We start from the raw sequence: 7,362 nt of genomic DNA on the forward strand, positions 1-7,362 counted from the left end.
GAAGGAAAGAAATCATAAAAATCAGATCAGAAATAAATGAAAAAGAAATGAAGGAAACGATAGCAAAGATCAATAAAACTAAAAGCTGGTTCTTTGAGAAGATAAACAAAATTGATAAACCATTAGCCAGACTCATCAAGAAAAAAAGGGAGAAGACTCACATCAATAGAATTAGAAATGAAAAAAGAGAAGTAACAACTGACCCTGCAGAAATATGAAGGATCATGAGAGATTACTACAAGCAACTATATGCCAATAAAATGGACAACCTGGAAGAAATGGACAAATTCTTAGAAAAGTACAGCCTTTTGAGACTGAACCAGGAAGAAATAGAAAATATAAACAGACCAATCACCAGCACTGAAATTGAAACTGGGATTAAAAATCTTCCAACAAACAAAAGCCCAGGACCACATGGCTTCACAGGCAAATTCTATCAAACATTTAGAGAAGAGCTAACACCTATCCTTCTCAAACTCTTCCAAAATATAGCAGAAGGAGGAACACTCCCAAACTCATTCTATGAGGCCAGCATCACCGTGATACCAAAACCAGACAAAGATGCCACAAAAAAAGAAAACTACAGGCCAATATCACTGATGAACATAGATGCAAAAATCCTCAACAAAATACTAGCAAAAAGAATCCAACAGCACATTAAAAGGATCATACACCATGATCAAGTGGGGTTTATCCCAGGAATGCAAGGATTCTTCAATATACGCAAATCAATGTGATAAACCATATTAACAAATTGAAGGAGAAAAACCATGTGATCATCTCAATAGATGCAGAAAAAGCTTTTGACAAAGTTCAACACACATTTATGATAAAAAACCCTCCAGAAAGTAGGCATAGAGGGAACTTACCTCAATAAAGGCCATATATGACAAACCCACAGCCAACATCGTTCTCAATGGTGAAAAACTGAAACCATTTCCACTAAGATCAGGAACAAGATAAGGTTGCCCACTCTCACCACTATTATTCAACATAGTTTTGGAAGTTTTAGCCACAGCAATCAGAGAAGAAAAAGAAATAAAAGGAATCCAAATCGGAAAAGAAGAAGTAAAACTGTCACTGTTTGCAGATGACATGATACTATACATAGAGAATCTTAAAGATGCTACCAGAAAACTACTAGAGGTAATCAATGAATTTGGTAAAGTTGCAGGATACAAAATTAATGCACAGAAATCTCTTGCATTCCTATACACTAATGATGAAAAATCTGAAAGAGAAATTAAGGAAACACTCCCATTTACCATTGCAACAAAAAGAATAAAATACCTAGGAATAAACCTACCTAAGGAGACAAAAGACCTGTATGCAGAAAACCATAAGACACTGATGAAAGAAATTAAAGATGATACAAACAGATGGAGAGATATACCATGTTCTTGGATTGGAAGAATCAACATTGTGAAAATCACTATACTACCCAAAGCAATCTACAGATTCAGTGCAATCCCTATCAAACTACCAATGGCATTTTTCACAGAACCAGAACAAAAAATTTCACAATTTGTATGGAAACACAAAAGGCCCTGACTAGCCAAAGCAATCTTGAGAAAGAAAAACAGAGCTGGAGGAATCAGGCTCCCTGACTTCAGACTATACTACAAATCAAGACAGTATGGTACTGGCACAAAAACAGAAATATAGATCAATGGAACAGGATGGAAAGCCCAGAGATAAACTCACCACATATGGTCACCTTATCTTTGATAAAGGAGGCAAGAATATACAATGGAGAGGGCTTCCCTGGTGGCACAGTGGTTAAGAATCCGCCTACCAATGCAGGAGACACAGGTTCGAGCCCTGGCCCGGGAAGATCCCACATGCCGTGGAGCAATTAAGCCCATGGGCCACAACTACTGAGCCTGCACTCTAGAGCCCACGAGCCACAACTACTGAGCCCGCGTGCCACAACTACTGAAGCCCGTGTGCCTAGAGCCCGTGCTCCACAACAAGAGAAGCCACTGCAATGAGAAGCCCGCGCACTGCAAGGAAGAGTAGACCCCACTCGCCGCAACTAGAGAAAGCCCACGCGCAGCAACGAAGACCCAACACAGCCAAAAATAAATAAATAAATAAATAAATTTAAAAAAAAAAAAAAAGAATATACAATGGAGAAAAGACAGCCTCTTCAATAAGTGGTGCTGGGAAAACTGGACAGCTACATGTAAAAGAATGAAATTAGAACACTCCCTAACACTATACACAAAAATAAAATCAAAATGGATTAAAGACCTAAATGTAAGGCCAGACACTAAAACTCTTAGAGGAAAACATAGGCAGAACACTCCATGACATAAATCACAGCAAGATCCTTTTTGACCCAGCTCCTAGAGAAATGGAAATAAAAACAAAAATAAACAAATGGGACCTAATGAAACTTAAAAGCTTTTGCACAGCAAAGGAAACCATAAACAAGATGAAAAGACAACCCTCAGAATGGGAGAAAATATTTGCAAATGAAGCAACTGACAAAGGATTAATCTCCAAAATATACAAGCAGCTCATGCAGCTCAATATCAAAAAAACAAACCCAATCCAAAAATGGGCAGAAGACCTAAATAGACATTTCTCCAAAGAAGATATACAGATTGCCAACAAACACATGAAAGGATGCTCAACATCATTAATCATTAGAGAAATGCAAATCAAAACTACAATGAGATATCATCTCACACCAGTTAGAATGGCCATCATAAAAAAATCTACAGGGCTTCCCTGGTGGCGCAGTGGTTGAGAATCTGCCTGCTAATGCAGGGGACACGGGTTCGAACCCTGGTCTGGGAAGATCCCACATGCCGCGGAGCAACTAGGCCCGTGAGCCACAACTACTGAGCCTGCGCATCTGGAGCCTGTGCTCTGCAACAAGAGAGGCCGCGATAGTGAGAGGCCCGTGCACAGCGATGAAGAGTGGCCCCCGCTTGCCACAACTAGAGAAAGCCCTCGCACAGAAACGAAGACCCAGCACAGCCATAAATAAATTAATTAATTAATTTTTAAAAAAATCTACAAAAAGTAAATGCTGGAGAGGGTGTGGAGAAAAGGGAACCCTCTTGCACTGTTGGTGGGAATGTAAATTGATACAGCCACTATGGAGAACAGTATGGAGGTTCCTTAAAAAACTAAAAATAGGGGGCGTCCCTGGTGGCGCAGTGGTTGAGAATCTGCCTGCCAATGCAGGGGACACAGGTTCGAGCCCTGGTCTGGGAAGATCCCACATGCCGCGGAGCAGCTGGGCCCGTGAGCCACAATTACTGAGCCTGCGCGTCTGGAGCCTGTGCTCCGCAACAGGAGAGGCCACGATAGTGAGAGGCCTGCGCACCGCGATGAAGAGTGGCCTCCGCTTGCCGCAACTAGAGAAGGCCCTCGCACAGAAACGAAGACCCAACACAGCCATAAATAAATAAATAAAATAAAATGTGCAAGTCAACCTTTTAAAAAAAAAAAAAAAAAAAACTAAAAATAGAACTACCATATGACCCAGCAATCCCACTACTGGGCATATACCCTGAGAAAACCATAATTCAAAAAGAGTCACATACCACAATGTTCACTGCAGCTCTATTTACAATCGCCAGGACATGGAAGCAACCTAAGTGTCCATCAACAGATGAATGGATAAAGAAGATGTGTCACATATATACAATGGAATATTACTCAGCCATAAAAAGAAACGAAATTGAGTTATTTGTAATGAGGTGGATGGACCTAGAGACTGTCATACAGAGTGAAGTCAGTCAGAAAGAAAAAACAAATACCGTATGCTAACACATATATATGGAATCTAAAAAAATGGTTCTGAAGAACCTAGAGGCAGGACAGGAATAAAGATGCAGACATAGAGAATGGACTTGAGGATACAGGGAGGGGGAAGGGTAAGCTGGGACGAAGTGAGAGAGTGGCATGGACATATATACACTACCGAATGTAAAACAGACAGCTAGTGGGAAGCAGCCGCATAGCACAGGGAGATCAGCTCGGTGCTCTGTGACCACCTAGAGGGGTGGGGTAGGGAGGGTGGGAGGGAGATGCAAGAGGGAGGAGATATGGGGATATATCTATATTTATAGCTGATTCACCTTGTTATAAAGCAGAAACACACCATTGTAAAGCAATTATACTCCAATAAAGATGTTAAAAAAAATCAAGAACTAAAAAAAATTAAAAAAAAATAAATTAAAACAATAAAAAGCTTGTGAAAATGTAAAAAAAAAAAAAAAGAGATCAGTCATCTTTAATCTGATAACTGATATTGGTAATTAGGCCCTGCATTTATATCCGTGCATTGCATATCTGTGCAATCAAACTCAATCGTCGAATATTTCTTGTACCCTGAGCTACTGGTAGATTGTATATGAACTTACACAAATCAGCAGATAAGAAAGTTACTGAATGGGACAGTGTAAGGCAAGAATTTCAACCTCATATCTTTCCTCAGTGGGAGTGGCTTGTGAGATGCACAGAGGTGATCAGTGGTTCTCAGGGGGGGTGATTTTGCCTCCAAGAGGACATTTGGCAATGTCCAGAGACATTTTGGTTGTCGCAACTGAGAAGAAAATATTGGCATCTAAAGACCAGGAATGTTGCTAAATATCTTACAATACATAGGTCCTCCCTAGCAAAGAATTATCTGGCCCTAAGTGTCAATAGTGCCATGGTTGAGAAACCCTGCCCTTGGATATTTAGAACACGTCACCTGGGGCCACTTAAGCAAGCACTTCAGTGTGATGTGGGTGGTGGCAGTGCATCCCAAGGGGAACCCAGAGTCTGATAGAAAACTGTAGTTTGATGAACTGTTTCAGGAGAAGCAACGTGGTGTAGTAGAGGGAGCACAGACGTGGGTTTGAATCCCAGTATGACATATTGGATTCAGGACCTGGAACAAATTATGTAACCCTTCTGATCCTTATTTTCTTAATAAAATGGTGATAAAATGATCTACCTCATGGTGTAATTGTGAGGTTTAAATGAGAAAACTGAAATTACTGTTGACACATAGAAGGGCATCTAGAGCTTCAATTATTTTAAAACAGAAGATGAAGTATTTACAAGCAAAATATATAATGTGTAAGATACAGTGGTGTCCCATGGCTGGTGTAAAGAATATGACCCCCTGGGACTTCCCTGGTGGCACAGTGGTTAAGAATCCGCCTGCCAATGCAGGGAACACAGGTTCGAGTCCTGGTCCGGGAAGATCCCACATGCCGTGGAGCAACTAAGCCTGTGCGCCACAACTACTGAACCTGCGCTCTAGAGCCCGAGAGCCACAATCACTGAGCCCACGTGCCACAACTACTGAAGCCTGTGCGCCTGGAGCCTGTGCTTCGCAACAAGAGAAGCCACCGCAATGAGAAGCCCGCGCACCGCAATGAAGAGTAACCCCTGCTCGCCACAACTAGAGAAAGCCCGCGCACAGCAACAAAGACCCAATGCAGCCTAAAATAAATGAATAAATAAATAAATTTATTTTAAAAAAAAGAATATGACCCCTTAAAGTTCAAAGCACTGGGGGCTATGGCTTCCCCAGAGGGGCATCCTGAACAGTAGTGGGATGTCTTGAAGTGGAGAAGCCTATCCACACCATCCCTGAAAGCTGGCTGCTGGGGAATTCCCTGGCGGTCCAGTGGTTAAGACTCGGTGCTTTCACTGCCCTGGGACCAGGTTCAATTCCTGGTTGGGGAACTAAGATCTCCGCAGGCCGTGCGGTGCAGCCAAAAAAAAAAGAAAGAAAGAAAGCTGGCTGCCTGCCTGTGGATGATGTGTGGCACAAGGGGTCCAGGAGTCTGCCTGCCCCCATCACCTGCCTCAAAGGTTTAAGCTCTTTAGCAACTTCACATAAACTGAATAATCTTTTTATATCAGAATATCTTTAAATATATTTGAGATGCAAAAGGAATTCAAAATAGCTATCCTCAGTGATACACTTGGATTAAAAATTAAAGATACTTAAATTTTTTGAGTTATCCCAGATTCTAACTATTCAAAACCTTTAGCTAACCAGAACATATTTGCATTCTATTTTTATAAAAGAATTAGGAATTTATTCTGAAAAGCCTTTCCCCGTCTCCTTTACCTGTATTTATAGTGCTGTACAGTGAGAGTGATGTTTTTTAGGATAAGCAGGATATTGAAAATGGACTTGAAGGTAATCTAATGCAGTGGTTTCCAACTTTTAAACACCAAAGCCCTCTTTTTTAGTCCCTTGTGCCCTGTGTTTCAAAAGCTTTTGTTTGCCAAACTGCATTTATTAAAGAATAATTCTTTTATTTTTTGTTATTCAAATTCATGTATAACCACTAATCATACTTCTGATTGGTATGACATAACCAGACTTAAGTATTAAAATTCCTGTCCAATTTGTAAACCTGAGTGCTACAGAATAAGATCTACCTGTTAGGGAGTAGCCTACACTGGAACTTTGGGAAAAGAGCCTGAAGGATGAAAATTTACCTTCATGAGACCTTAAAAAGCTAAAGAACTAAACTCAGGACCAAAGCTGAGAGAGCGTCAAATCTCTTTGAGGAACAGGGGTGATTGGAAAGTGGGTTAAGCGTTTGCTCCATGTAAATATTTCATAGGAAACAAGACTGCTACAACCTGGGGACAGAGTGTGTGAATATAGTAGAGGAAGGGAATGTTACCCAGTAATCTGCCAATTTAGTCCACTTTTCTTAATTTTTGATGCCCTTACTTACAGAAGCCACCATCTTCATCTCGTGTTATTACCACAGACTCCCTGCTTCCATTTCTGTACAGAGCAGCCTGAATGATCGTTCTTTAGAATAAATCTGATAGTGCCACCCTCTCCAGACTTCTGCAGTGGTTTCCCACTAACCTGAGCCTGAAATCCAGTCCTTAGCGGGGACACATGTGTTCTGATCTGGCCCCATTCACCCACTCCTTCGATAAATATTTATTGAGCTTCTAATATACCACAAGCACTGGGGGGTATGAAGAGCAAAAACAGACAACAGTCTCTGTCCTGGAGCTTATTTATAATAGCAGAGGAGAGATTAATTAGAATCTTAAGTTAAATTACAACCATTGCAAGTGGCACAAAGGAGAGGCATGATACTGCAGTGGGGACCTTTCTGCAAAGTGCTCACCTTTCTAAACCCAACATTTACCCCTGAACTATCTGCAGTTCCCCAAAGACCTAGGCACTATCCTCTTGCCTTTCCACGAGCTGTTCCCTCTGCTAGAAGGGCTCTCTCCCTCCTTACTAGCTCCACTATTTTTTTTAGTACTTCCCATGTGTTGGGTACTGTGACAAGGACTTACCACCAAGTAAGTTTCCTCTTGCATTCTTATTTCCTCTTGCATTCTTTGGCTCAGTCTTAATTG

The sequence above is a fragment of the Balaenoptera physalus genome, assembly GCF_965194825.1.
Source record: "Balaenoptera physalus genome assembly, chromosome: 20".
Lineage (NCBI taxonomy): Eukaryota > Metazoa > Chordata > Mammalia > Artiodactyla > Balaenopteridae > Balaenoptera > Balaenoptera physalus.